The sequence below is a fragment of the Prunus avium genome, chromosome 5 (genome assembly GCF_965620075.1).
Source record: "Prunus avium chromosome 5, drPruAviu1.hap1.1, whole genome shotgun sequence".
Classification (NCBI taxonomy): Eukaryota; Viridiplantae; Streptophyta; class Magnoliopsida; order Rosales; family Rosaceae; genus Prunus; species Prunus avium.
The window spans coordinates 8,228,692-8,244,254 of record NC_142288.1 but is presented as its reverse complement, the minus strand read 5'-3'; positions in this window follow the sequence as shown (position 1 = coordinate 8,244,254).

Sequence of the window (15,563 nt, the reverse complement as noted above, 5' to 3'; positions counted from 1 at the left end):
GAGATTGGATTTCACTGAAAAGTAACCGCATGACTCCTCCCACCATATTATGATGTTGCCCAAGTTTGGGGCTCTATCCGAAATCAATAGGTGTAAGAAATTGGACAATTCAAGTTCATTGGCAGTACGTTCCTAATTGGGGTGGTTGGTGTATTGGGTAGTTCTAAAGATCCGTTTGCAGTCAAAATTAACCAAATGACTCGTCCCCCCATATTATGATGTTGCCCAAGTTTTAGGCTCGATCCGAAATCAGTAGGTGTAAGAAATTGGACAATTCAAGTTCAAAGGCAGTTCGTTCCTAATTAGAGTGGTTGGTGTTTTGGGTAGTTCTAGAGATCGGATTTCACTCAATCTTAACCAAATGACTCCTCCCACTACATTATGATGTTGCCCAAGTTTTGGGCTCGATCCGAAATCAATAGGTGTATGAAATTGGACAATTTATGTTCAAAGGCAGTTCGTTCCTGATCGGAGTGGTTGGTATATTCCATAGTTCTAGAGATTGGATTTCACTCAAAACTAACCAAATGACTCCTCCCACTATAGTGTGATGTTGCCCACGTTTTGGGCTCGATCCGAAATCAATAGGTGTAAGAAATTGGACAATTCAAGTTCAAAGGCAGTTCGTTCCTAATTGGGTGGGTTCGTGGATTGGGTAGTTCTAGAGATCGGATTTCACTCAAATTTAACCAAATGACTCATCCCAATATATTATGATGTTGACCAAGTTTTGGGCTTGATCTGAAATCAATAGGTGTAAGAAATTGGACAATTCAAGATCAAATGCAGTTCGTTCCTAGTTGCATTGGTTGGTGTTTTGGGTAGTTCTAAAGTTCGGATTTCACTCAAACTTTTCCAAATGACTCCACCCACCATATTATGATGTTGCCCAAGTTTTGGGGTCGATCCAAAATCAATAGGTTTAAAAAATTGGACAATTCAAGTTCAAAGGCAGTTCGTTCCTAATTGGGGTGGTTGGTCTATTCCATTATTCTAGAGATCGGATTTTACTCAAAACTCACCAAATCACTCCTCCCACCATGTTATGATGTTGCCCAAGTTTTGGGGCTCGATCCGAAATCAATAGGTGTAAGAAATTGGGCAATTCAAGATCAAAGGCAGTTCGTTCCAAATTGGATTGGGTGGTGTATTGGGTAGTACCAGAGATTGGATTTCACTGAAAAGTAACCGCATGACTCCTCCCACCATATTATGATGTTGCCCAAGTTTGGGGCTCGATCCGAAATCAATAGGTGTAAGAAATTGGACAATTCAAGTTCATTGGCAGTACGTTCCTAATTGGGGTGGTTGGTGTATTGGGTAGTTCTAAAGATCCCATTGCAGTCAAAATTAACCAAATGACTCGTCCCACCATATTATGATGTTGCCCAAGTTTTAGGCTTGATCCGAAATCAGTAGGTGTAAGAAATTGGACAATTCAAGTTCAAAGGCAGTTCGTTCCTAATTAGAGTGGTTGGTGTTTTGGGTAGTTCTAGAGATCGGATTTCACTCAAACTTAACCAAATGACTCCTCCCACTACATTATGATGTTGCCCAAGTTTTGGGCTCGATCCGAAATCAATAGGTGTATGAAATTGGACAATTTATGTTCAAAGGCAGTTCGTTCCTGATCGGAGTGGTTGGTGTATTCCATAGTTCTAGAGATTGGATTTCACTCAAAACTAACCAAATGACTCCTCCCACTATAGTGTGATGTTGCCCACGTTTTGGGCTCGATCCGAAATCAATAGGTGTAAGAAATTGGACAATTCAAGTTCAAAGGCAGTTCGTTCCTAATTGGGTGGGTTCGTGGATTGGGTAGTTCTAGAGATCGGATTTCACTCAAATTTAACCAAATGACTCATCCCAATATATTATGATGTTGACCAAGTTTTGGGCTTGATCTGAAATCAATAGGTGTAAGAAAGTGGACAATTCAAGATCAAATGCAGTTCGTTCCTAGTTGCATTGGTTGGTGTTTTGGGTAGTTCTAAAGTTCGGATTTCACTCAAACTTTTCCAAATGACTCCACCCACCATATTATGACGTTGCCCAAGTTTTGGGGTCGATCCAAAATCAATAGGTTTAAAAAATTGGACAATTCAAGTTCAAAGGCAGTTCGTTCCTAATTGGGGTGGTTGGTCTATTCCATTATTCTAGAGATCGGATTTTACTCAAAACTCACCAAATCACTCCTCCCACCATGTTATGAAGTTGCCCAAGTTTTGGGGCTCGATCCGAAATCAATAGGTGTAAGAAATTGGGCAATTCAAGATAAAAGGCAGTTCGTTCCAAATTGGATTGGGTGGTGTATTGGGTAGTTCTAGAGAACGGATTTCACTCAAACTTAACCAAATGACCCCTCCCACCATATTATGATGTTGCCCAAGTTTTGGGCTCGATACGAAATCAATAGGTGTAAGAAATTGGACAATTGATGTTCAAACGCAGTTCGTTCCTAATCGGAGTGGTTGGTGCATTCCATAGTTCTAGAGATCGGATTTCATTCAAAACTAACCAAATGACTCCTCTCCCCATATTATGATGTTGCCCAAGTTTTGGGCTCGATCCGAACTAAGTAGGTGTAAGAAGTTGGACAATTCAAGTTCAAAGGCAGTTCGTTCCAAACTGGAGTGGTTGGTGTTTTGGGTAGTTCTAGAGATCGGATTTTACTCAAACTTAACAAAATGACTCCTCCCACCATATTATGATGTCGCCCAAGCTTTGGGCTCGATCCGAAATCAATAGGTGTAAGAAATTGGACACTTCAAGTTCAAAAGCACTTCGTTCCTAATTGAAGTGGTTGGTGTTTTGGGTAGTTATATAGATCGGATTTCACTCAAACATAACCAAATGACTCCTCCCACCATATTATGATGTTGCCCAAGTTTTGGGCTCGATCCGAAATCAATAGGTGTAAGAAATTGGACAATTCAGGTTCAAAGGCAGTTCCTTCCTAATTGGAGTGGTTGGTGTTTTGGTTAGTTCTAGAGATCGAATTTCCCTCAAACTTAACCAAATGACTCCTCCCACCATATTATGATGTTGTCCAAGTTTTGGGCTCGATCCGAAATCAATTGGTGTAAGAAATTGGACAATTTATGTTCAAAGGCAGTTCGTTCCTAATCGGAGTGGTTGGTGTATTCCATACTTCTAGAGATCGGATTTCACTCAAAACTAACCAAATGACTCCCCCCACCATATTATGATGTTGCCCATGTTTTGGGCTCGATCCGAAATCAATCGGTGTAAGAAATTGGACAATTCAAGTTCAAAGGCAGCTCGTTCCTAGTTGGATTGGTTGGTGTTTTGGGTAGTTCTATAGATTGGATTTTACTCAAACTTAACCAAATGACTCCTCCCACCATATTATGATGTTGCCCAGGTTTTGGGCTCGATCCGAACTCAATAGGTGTAAGAAGTTGGACAATTCAAGTTCAAAGGCAGTTCGATCCTAAATGGAGTGGTTGGTGTTTTGGTTAGTTCTAGAGATCGAATTTCCCTAGAACTTAACCAAATGACTCCTCCCACCATAATATGATGTTGCCCCAGTTTTGGGCTCGATCCGAAATCAATAGGTGTAAGAAATTGGACAATTTATGTTCAAAGGCAGTTCGTTCCTAATCGGAGTGGTTGGTGTATTCCATACTTCTAGAGATCGGATTTCACTCAAAACTAACCAAATGACACCTCCGACCATATTATGATGTTGCCCAAGTTTTGGGCTCGATCCGAACTCAGTAGGTGTAAGAAGTTGGAAAATTCAAGTTCAAAGGCAGTTCGTTCCTTATTGGAGTGGTTGGTGTTTTGGTTAGTACTAGAGATCAAATTTCTCTCAAACTTAACCAAATTACTCCTTCCACCATGTTATGATGTTGCCCCAGTTTTGGGCTCAATCCGAAATCAATAGGTGTAAGAAATTGGACAATTTATGTTCAATGGCAGTTCGTTCCTAATCGGAGTGGTTGGTGTATTCCATAGTTCTAGAGATCGGATTTCACTCAAAACTAACCAAATGACTCCTCCCACCATATTATGATGTTGCCCAAGTTTTGGGATCGATTCGAAATCAATAGGTGTAAGAAATTGGACAATTCAAGTTTAAAGGTAGTTTGTTCCTAATTGGAGTGGTTGGAGTTTTGGGTAGTTCTACAGATCGGATTTCAATCAAACTTAACCAAATGACTCCTCCCACCATATCATGATGTGGCCCACGTTTTGGGCTCGATCCGAAATCAATAGGTGTAAGAAATTGGGCAATTTATATTCGTAGGCAGTTTGTTCCTAATCGGAGTGGTTGGTGTATTCCATAGTTCTAGAGATCGGATTTCACTCAAAACTAACCAAATGACTCCTCCCACCATATTATGATGTTGCCCAAGTTTTGGGATCGATCCGAAATCAATAGGTGTAAGAAATTGGACAATTTATGTTCAATGGCAGTTCGTTCCTAATCGTAGTGGTTGGTGTATTCCATAGTTCTAGGGATCAGATTTCACCCAAAACTAAACAAATGACTCCTCCCACCATATTATGATGTTGCCCAAGTTTTGGGATCGATCCGAAATCAATAGGTGTAAGAAATTGGACAATTCAAGTTCAAAGGCAGTTCGTTCCTAATTGGAGTGGTTGGTGTTTCGGGTAGTTCTAGCGATCGGATTCCACTCAAACTTAACCAAATGACTCCTCCCACCATATTATGATGTTGCCCATGTTTTGGGCACGATCCGAAATCAATAGGTGTAAGAAATTGGGCAATTTATGTTCGTAGGCAGTTCGTTCCTAATCGTAGTGGTTGGTGTATTCCGTAGTTCGAGAGATCGGATTTCACTCAAAACTAAACAAATGACTCCTCCCACCATATTCTGGTGGTGCCCAAGTTTTCGGCCCGATCCGAAATCATTAGGTGTAAGAAATTGGACAATTCAAGTTCAAAGGAAGTTCGTTCCTAATTGGAGTGGGTGGTGTTTTGGGTTGTTCTAGATATCGGATTTCACCCAAACTTAACCAAATGACTCCTCACACCATATTATGATGTTGCCAAAGTTTTGGGCTCGATCCGAAATCAATAGGTGTAACAAATTGGACAATTTATGTTCAATGGAAGTTCATTCCTAATCGGAGTGGTTGGTGTATTCCATAGTTCTAGAGATTGGATTTCACTCAAAACTAATCAAATGACTCCTCCCACCATATTATGATGTTGCCCAAGTTTTGGGATCGATCTGAAATCAATATGTGTAAGAAATTGGACTATTCAAGTTCAAAGGTAGTTCGTTCCTAATTGGAGTGGTTGGTGTTTTGGATTGTTCTAGAGATCGGATTTCACTCAAACTTAACCAAATGACTCCTCCCACCATATTATGATGTTGCCCATGTTTTGGGCTCGATCCGAAATCAATAGGTGTAAGAAATTGGGAAATTTATGTTCGTAGGCAGTTCGTTCCTAATCGGAGTGGTTGGTGTATTCCATAGTTCTAGAGATCGGATTTCACTCAAAACTAACCAAATGACTCCTCCCACCATATTATGATGGTGCCCAACTTTTAGGCTCGATCCGAAATCATTAGGTGTAAGAAATTGGACAATTCAAGTTCAAAGGCAGTTCGTTCCTAATTGGAGTGGTTGGTGTTTTGGGTAGTTGTAGAGATCGGATTTCACTCAAAACTAACCAAATGACTCCTCCCACCGTATTATGATGTTGCCCAAGTTTTGGGCTCGATCCGAAATCAATAGGTGTAAGAAATTGGACAATTTATGTTCAAAGGCAATTCGTTCCTAATCGGAGTGGTTGAGGTATTCCATAGTTCTAGAGATCGAATTTCACTCAAAACTAACCAAATGCTCCTCCGACCATATTATGATGTTGCCCAAGTTTTGGGCTCGATCCGAAATCAATTGGTGTAAGAAATTGGACAATTCAAGTTCAAAGGCAGTTCGTTCCTAATTGGAGTGGATGGTGTTTTGGGTTGTTCTAGAGATCGGATTTCACATAAACTTAACCAAATGACTCCTCCCACAATATTATGATGTTGCTCAAGTTTTGGGCTCGATCCGAAATCAATAGGTGTAAGAAATTAGACAATTCATGTTCAAATGCAGTTCGTTCCTAATCGGAGTGGTTGGTGTATTCCATAGTTCTAGAGATCGGATTTCACTCAAAATTAACCAAATGACTCCTCCCACGATATTATGATGTTGCCCAAGTTTTGGGCTAGATCCGAAATCAATAGGTGTAAGAAATTGGACAATTCAAGTTCAAAGGCAGTTCGTTCCTAATTGGAGTGGTTGGTGTTTTGGGTAGTTCTAGAGATCGGATTTCAATCAAACATAACCAAATGACTCCTCCCACGATATTATAATGTTGCCCAAGTTTTGGGCTCGTTCCGAAATCAATAGGTGTAAGAAATTGGACAATTCAAGTTCAAAGGCAGTTCGTTCCTAATTGCAGTGGTTGTTGTTTTGGGTAGTTCTAGAGAACGGATTTCACTCAAACTTAACCAAATGACCCCTCCCACCATATTATGATGTTGCCCTAGTTTTGGGCTCGATCCGAAATCAATAGGTGTAAGAAATTGGACTATTTTTGTTCAAAGGCAGTTCGTTCCTAATCGGAGTGGTTGGTGTATTCCACAGTTCTAGAGATCGGATTTCACTCAAAACTAACCAAATGACTACTACCACCATATTACGACGTTGCCCAAGTTTTGGGCAAGATCTGAAATCAATAGATGTAAGAAATTGGACAATTCAAGTTCAAAGGCAGTTCGTTCCTAATTGGGGTGGTTCGTGTTTTGGGTAGTTCAAGAGATCGGATTTCACTCAAACTTAACCAAATGACTCCTCCCTCCATATTATGCCGTTGCCCATGTTTTGGGGTCGATCCGAAATCAATAGGTGTGAGAAATTGGACAATTTATGTTCAAAGGCAGTTCGTTCCTAGTCGGAGTGGTTGGTGTATTCCATAGTTCTAGAGATCGGATTTCACTCAAACTTAACCAAATGTCTCCTCCCACCATATTATGATGTTGCCCAAGTTTTGTGCTTGATCCGAAAAACAATAGGTGTAAGAAATTGGACAATTCAAGTTGAAAGGCAATTCGTTTCTAATTGGAGTTGTTGGTGTTTTGGGTAGTTCTTGAGATCGGATTTCACTCAAACTGAACCAAATGACTCCTCCCACCATATTATGATGTTGCCCAGGTTTTGGGCTTGATCCGAAATCAATAGGTGTAAGAAATTGGACAATTTATGTTCCAAGGCAGTTCGTTCCTAATTGGAGTGGTTGGTGTATTCCATAGTTCTAGAGATCGGATTTCACTCAAAACTAACCAAATGACTCCTCCCACCATATTATGATGTTGCCCAAGTTTTGGGCTCGATCCGAAATCAATAGGTGTAAGAAATTGGACAATTCAAGTTCAAAGGCAGTTCGTTCCTAATTGGAGTGGTTGGTGTTTTGGGTAGTTCTAGAGATCGGATTTCACTCAAACTGAACCAAATGACTCCTCCCACCATATTCTGATGTTGCCCAAGTTTTGGGCTCGATCCGAAATCAATAGGTGTAAGAAATTGGACAATTCAAGTTCAAAGGCAGTTCGTTCCTAATCGGAGTGGTTGGTGTTTTGGGTAGTTCTAGAGATCGGATTTCACTCAAACTTAACCAAATGACTCCTCCCACCATATTATATTGTTGTCCAAGTTTTGGATTCGATCCGAAATCAATAGGTGTAAGAAACTGGACAATTCAAGTGCACAGGCAGTTCTTTATTGATTGGAGTGGGTGGTGTTTTTGGCAGTTCTAGAGATTGGATTTCACTCAAACTTAGCCAAATGACACCTCCCACCATATTATGATGTTGCTCAAGTTTTGGGCTCGATCCGAAATGAATTGGTTTAAGAAATTGGACAATTTATGTTCAAAGGCAGTTCGTTCCCAATCGGAGTGATTGGTGTATTCCATAGTTCAAGAGATCGGATTTCACTCAAAACTAACCAAATGACTCCATCCACCATATTATTATGTTGCCCAAGTTTTGGGTTCAATTCGAAATCAATAGGTGTAATAAATTGGACAATTCAAGTTCAAAGGCAGTACGTTCCTAATTGGAGTGGTTGGTGTTTTGGGTAGTTCTAGAGATTGGATTGCACTCCAACTAGTCCACATGACGCCTCCCACCATATTGTGATGTTGCCCAAGTTTTGGGCTCGATCCAAAATCAATAGGTGTAAGAAATTGGACAATTTGTTTTCAAAGGCAGTTCATTCCGAATCGGAGTCGTTAGTGTATTCCATGGTTCTAGAGATCGGATTTCACTCAAAACTAACCAAACGAGTCCTCCCACCACATTATGATCTTGCCCAAGTTTTGGCCTCGATCCGAAATCAATAGGTGTAAGAAATTGGACAATTCATGTTCGAAGGCAATTCGTTCCTAATTGGGTGGGTTGGTGTATTGGCTAGTTCTAGAGATCGGATTTCACTCAAACTTGAGCAAATGACTCCTCCCACCATATCATGATGTTGCCCATGTTTTGGGCTCGATCCGAAATCAATAGGTTTAAGAAATTGGACAATTCAAGTTCGAAGGCAGTTCGTTCCTAATTGGAGTGGTTGGTGTTTTGGGTAGTTTTAGAGAATGGATTTCACTCAAACTTCACGAAATGACTCCTCCCACCAAATTATGATGTTGCCCAAGTTTTGGGCCCGATCCGAAATCAATAGGTGTAAGAAGTTGGACAATTCAAGTTCAAAGGTAGGTCATTCCTAATGGGAGTGGTTGGTGTTTTGGGTAGTTCTAGAGATCGGATTGCACTCAAACTTAACAAAATGACTCCTCCACCATATTGTGATGTTGCCCAAGTTTTGGGCTCGATCCGAAATCCATAGGTTTAAGAAATTGTATAATTTATGTTCAAAGGCAATTCGTTCCAAATCGGTGTGGTTGGTGTATTCCATAGTTCTAGAGATCAGATTTCACTCAAAACTAACCAAATGACTCCCCCCACCATATTATGATGTTGCCCAAGTTTTGGGCTCGATCCGACATCAATAGGTGTAAGAACATGGACAATCTATGTTCAAAGGCAGTTCGTTCCTAATCGGGGTGGTTGGTGTATTCCATAGTTCTAGAGATCGGATTTCACCCAAAACTAACCAAATGAGTCCTCCCACCACATTATGATGTTGCCCAAGTTTTGGGCTCGATCCGAAATCAATAGGTGTAAGAAATTTGACAATTTATCTTCAAAGGCAGTTCGGTCCAAGTCGGAGTGGTTGGTGTATTCCATAGTTCTAGAGATCAGATTTCACTCAAAACAAACCAAATGACTCCTCCCACCATATTATGATGTTGCCCAAGTTTTGGGCTTGATCCGAAAAAAATTAGGTGTAAGAAATTGGACAATTCAAGTTCAAAGGCAGTTCGTTCCTAATCGGAGTGGTTGGTGTATTCCATAGTTCTAGAGATCGGATTTCACTCAAAACTAACCAAATGACTCCTCCCACCATATTATGATGTTGGCCAAGTTTTGGGCTCGATCCGAAATCAATAGGTTTAAGAACTTGGACAATTCAAGTTGAAAGGCAGTTAGTTCCAAATCGGAGTGGTTGGTGTTTGGGGTAGTTCTAGAGATCGGATTTCACTGAAACTTAACCAAATGTCTCCTCCCACCATATTATGTTGTTGCCCAAGTTTTGGCCTCGATCCGAAATCAATAGGTGCAAGAAATTGGACAATTCATGTTCAAAGGCAATTCGTTCCTAATCGGAGTTGTACTTGTATTCCATAGTTCCAGAGATCGGATTTCACTCAAAACTAACCAAATTACTCCTCCCACCATCTTATGATGCTGGCCAAGTTTTGGGCACGATCTAAAATCAATAGGTGCAAGAAATTGGACAATTCAAGTTCAAAGGCAGTTCGTTTCTAATTATAGTGGTTGGTGTTTTGGGTAGTTCTAGAGATCGGATTTCACTCAAACATCACCAAATGACTCCTCCCACCATATTATGATGTTGCCCAGGTTTTGGGCTCGATCCAAAATCAATAGGTGTAAGACAGTGGGACAGTTCAAGTTCAAAGGCAGTTCGTTCCTAATTGGAGTGGTTGGTGTTTTGGGTAGTACTAGAGATCGGATTTCACTCAAACATAACCAAATGACTCCTCCCACCATATTATGATGTTGCCCAAGTTTTGGGCTCGATCCGAAATCAATAGGTGTATGAAATTGGACAATTTATCTTCTAAGGCAGTTCGTTCCTAATCGGAGTGGTAGGTGTATTCCGTAGTTCTAGAGATCGGATTTCACTCAAACTTAGCCAAATGACTCCTCCCACCATATTACGATGTTTCCCAAGTTTAGTCTCGATCCGAAATCAATAGGGGTAAGAAATTGGACAATTCAAGTTCAAAGGCAGTTCGTTCCTAATTGGAGTGGTTGGTGTTTTGGGTAGTTCTAGAGATCGGATTTCACTCAAACTTAACCGAAGGACACCTCCCACCATATTATTTTGTTGCCCAAGTTTTGGGCTCGATCCGAAATGAATAGGTTTAACAAAATTGGACAATTTATGTTCAAAGGTAGTTCGTTCCTAATCGGAGTGGTTGGTGTATTCCATAGTTCAAGAGATCAGATTTCACTCAAAACTAACGAAACGACTCCACCCACCATATTATTTTGTTGCCCAAGTTTTGGGTTCAATCCGAAATCAATAGGTGTAATAAATTGGACAATTCAAGTTCAAAGGAAGTACGTTCCTAATTGGGTAGTTCTGGGTTCAATCCGAAATCAAAGGAAGTTTTGGGCTCGATCCGAAATCAATAGGTGTAAGAAATTGGACAATTCAAGTTCGAAGGCAGTTCGTTCCTAATTGTAGTGGTTGTTGTTTTGGGTAGTTCTAGAGATCGGATTTCACTCAAACTTAACCAAATGACTCCTCCCACCATATTATGATGTTGCCGAAGTTTTGTGCTCAATCCGAAATCAATACGTGTAAGAAATTTAACAATTCAAGTTCAAAGGTAGTTCGTTCCTAATTGGAGTGGTTGGTGTTTTGGGTAGTTCTAGGGATCGGATTTCACTCAAACTTAACCAAATGACTCCTCCCAACACATTACGATGTTGCCCAAGTTTTGGGCTCGATCCGAAATCAATAGGTGTAAGAAATTGGACAATTCAAGTTCAAAGGCAGTTCGTTCCTAATTGGGGTGCTTGGTGTATTGGGTAATTCTAGAGATCGGATTTCACTCAAAATTAACCAAATGACTCCTCGCACCGTATTATGATGTTGCCCAAGTTTTGGGCTCGATCCGAAATCAATAGGTGTAAGAAATTGGACAATTCAAATTCAAAGGCAGTACGTTCCTAATTGGAGTGGTTTGTGTTTTGGGTAGTTCTAGAGATTGGATTTCACTCCAACTTATCCACATGACTCCTCCCACCATATTATGATCTTGCCCAAGTTTTGGACTCGATCCGAAAACAATAGGTGTAAGAAATTGGACAATTCAAGTTCGTAGGCAGTTCGTTCCTAATTGGGTGGGTTGGTGTATTGGCTAGTTGTAGAGATCGGATTTCACTCAAACTTAACCAAATGACTCCTCCCACCATATTATGATGTTGCCCATGTTTTGGGCTCGATCCGAAATCAATAGGTTTAAGAAATTGGACAATTTATGTTCAAAGGGAGTTCGTTCCTAATCGGAGTGGTTGGTGTATTCCATAGTTCTAGAGATTGGATTTCACTCAAAACTAACCAAATGACTCCTCCCACCATATTAAGATGTTGCCCATGTTTTGGCCTCGATCCGAAATCAATAGGTGCAAGAAATTGGACAATTCAAGTTCAGAGGAAGTTCGTTCCTAATTGGAGTGGTTTGTGTTTTGGGTAGTTCTACATATCGTATTTCACTCAAACTTAACCAAATGACTCCTCCCACCATATTATGATGTTGCCCAAGTTTTGGGCTCGATCCGAAATCAATAGGTGTAAGAAATTGGACAATTCAAGTTGAATGGCAGTTCGTTTCTAATTGGAGTGGTTGGAGTTTTGGGTAGTTCTAGTGATCGGATTTCACTCAAATGTAACCAAATGACTCCTCCCACCATATTATGATGTTGCCCAAGTTTTGGGCTCGATCCGAAATCAATAGGTGTAAGAAATTGGACAATTCAAGTTCAAAGGCATTTCGTTCCTAATTGGGGTGGTTGGTGTATTGTGTAGTTCTAGAGATTGGATTTCACTCAAACTTAACCAAATGACTCCTCCCACCTTCTTATGATGTTGCCCTAGTTTTGGGCCTGATCCGAAATCAATAGGTGTAAGAAATCGGACAATTCAAGTTCAAGGGAAGTTCGTTCCTAATTGGAGTGGTTCGTGTTTTGGCTAGTTCTAGAGACCGGATGTCACTTAAACTTAACCAAATGACTCCTCCCACCATATTATGTTGTTGCCTAAGTTTTGTGCTCGATCCAAAATCAATAGGTGTAAGAAATTGGACTATTTATGTTCAAAGGCAGTTCGTTCCTAATCGGAGTGGTTGGTGTATTCCATAGTTCTAGAGATCGGATTTCACTCAAAACTAACCAAATGACTCCTCCCACCGTATTATGATGTTTCCCAAGTTTTGGGCTCGATCCGAAATCAATAGGTGTAAGAAATTGGACAATTCAAGTTCAAAGGCAGTTCGTTCCGAATTGGAGTGGTTGGTGTTTTGGGTAGTTCTGGAGATCGGATTTCACTCAAACATAACCAAATGACTCCTCCCACCATATTATGATGTTGCCCCAGTTTTGGGCCCGATCCGAAATCAATAGGTGTAAGAAATTGGACAATTTATGTTCGTAGGCAGTTCGTTCCTAATCGGAGTGGTTGGTGTATTCCATAGTTCTAGAGATCGGATTTCACTCAAAACTATCCAAATGACTCCTCCCACCATATTATGATGTTGCCCAAGTTTTGGGCTCGATCCGAAATCAATTATGGTAAGAAATTGGACAATTCAAGTTCAGAGGCAGTTCGTTCCTGATTATAGTGGTTGGTGTTTCGGGTAGTTCTAGAGATCGGATTTCTCTCAAACTTAACCAAATGCCTCCACCTACCATATTATGGTGTTGCCCAAGTTTTGGGCTCGATCCGATATCAATAGGTGCAAGAAATTGGACAATTCAATTTCGAAGGCAGTTCGTTCCTAATTGGAGTGGTTCGTGTTTTGGGTAGTTCTAGAGATCGGATTTCACTCAAACTAAACCAAATGACTCCTCCCGCCATATTATGATGTTGCCCAAGTTTTTGGCTCGATTCGAAATCAATAGGTGTAAGAAATTGGACAATTCAAGTTGAAAGGCAGTTTGTTCCTAATTGGGGTGGTTGGTGTAATGGGTAGTTCTAGAGATCGGATTTCACTCAAACATAACCAAATGACTCCTCCCATCATATTAAGATGTTGCCAAAGTTTTGGGCTCGATCTGAAATCAATAGGTGTTAGAAATTGGACAATTCAAGTTCAAAGGCAGTTCGTTCCTAATTGGGGTGGTTTGTGTATTGGGTAGTTCTAGAGATCGGATTTCACTCAAACATAACCAAATGACTGCTCCCACCGTATTATCATGTTGACCATGTTTTGGGCTCGATCCGAAATCAGTAGGTGTAAGAAATTGGACAATTTATGTACAATGGCAGTTCTTTCCTAATTTGGGTGGTTGGTGTATTGGGTAGTTCAAGAGATCGGATTTCACTCAAACTTAACCAAATGACTCCTCCCACCATATTATGATGTTAACCAAGTTTTGGGCTCGATCCGAAATTAATAGCTGTAAGAAATTGGACAATTCAAGTTCAAAGGCAGTTCGTTTCTAATTGGGGTGGTTGGTGTTTTGGGCAGTTCTAGAGATTGGATTTGACTCAAACTAAACCAAATGACTCCTTCCACCATATTTTGATGTTTCCCAAATTTTACGCTCGATCCGAAATCAATAGGTGTAAGAAATTGGACAATTCAAGTTCAAAGGAAGTTTGTTCCTAATTGGAGTGGTTGGTGTTTTGGGTAGTTCTAGAGATCGGATTTCACTCAAACATAACCAAATGACTGCTCCCACCATATTATGAGGTTGGCCAAGTTTTGGGCTCGATCCGAAATCAATAGGTGGAAGAAATTGGACAATTCAAGTTCAAAGGCAGTTCGTTCCTAATTGGAGTGGTTGGTGTTTTGGGTAGTTCTAGAGATCGGATTTCACTCAAACATAACCAAATGACTGCTCCCACCATATTATGATGTTGCCCAAGTTTTGCGCTCGATCCGAAATCAATAGGTGTAGGAAATTGGACAATTCAAATTCAAAGGCAGTTCGTTCGTAATTGGAGTGGTTGGTGTTTTGGGCAGTCCTAGAGATCGGATTTCACTCAAACTAAACCAAATGACTCCTCCCTCCATATTAAGATGTTGCCCAAGTTTTGGGCTCGATCCGAAATCAATAGTTGTAAGAAATTGGACAATTCATGTTCAAAGGCAGTTCTTTCCTAATTTGGGTGGGTGGTGTATTGGGTAGTTCTAGAGATCGGATTTCACTGAAACTTAACAAAATCACTCCTCCCACCGTATTATGATGTTGCCCATGTTTTGGGCTCGATCCGAAATCAAAGGTGTAAGAAATTGGACAATTCAAGTTCGAAGGCAGTTCGTTCCTAATTGGAGTGGTTTGATGTTTTGGGTGGTTCTAGAGATCGGATTTCACCCAAATTTGACCAAATGACTCCTCCCACCATATTATAATGTTACCCAAGTTTTGGGCTCGATCCGAAATCAATAGGTGTATGAAATTGGACAATTCAAGTTCAAAGGCAGTTCGTTCCTAATTTGGGTGGTTGGTGTAATGGGTAGTTCTAGAGATCGCATTTCACTCAAACATAACCAAATGACTCCTCCCACCGTATTATGATGTTGCTGAAGTTTTGGGCTCGATCCGAAATCAATAGGTGCAAGAAATTGGACAATTCAAGTTGAAAGGCAGTTCGTTCCTAATTGGAGTGGTTGGTGTTTTCGGTAGTTCTAGAGATTTGATTTCACTCAAACTTAACCAAATGACTCCTCCCACCATATTATGATGTTGGCCAAGTTTTGCGCTCGATCCGAAATCAATAGGTGTAGGAAATTGGACAATTCAAGTTCAATGGCAGTTTGTTCCTAATTGGAGTGGTTGGTGTTTTGGGTAGTTCTAGAGATTGGATTTCACTCAAACTTAACCAAATGACTTCTCCGACCATATTATGATGTTGCCCAAGTTTTGGGCTCGATCCGAAATCAATAGGTGTAAGAAATTGGACAATTTAAGTTCAATGGCAGTTTTTTCCTAGTTGGAGTGGTTGGTGTTTTGGGTAGTTCTAGAGATCGGATTTCACTCAAACTTAACCAAATGACTTCTCCGACCATATTATGGTGTCGCCCACGTTTTTTGCTCGATCAGAAATCAATCGGTTTAAGAAATTGGACAATTTATGTTCAAAGGCAGTTCGTTCCTAATCGGAGTGGTTGGTGTATTCCATAGTTCTAGAGATCAGATTTC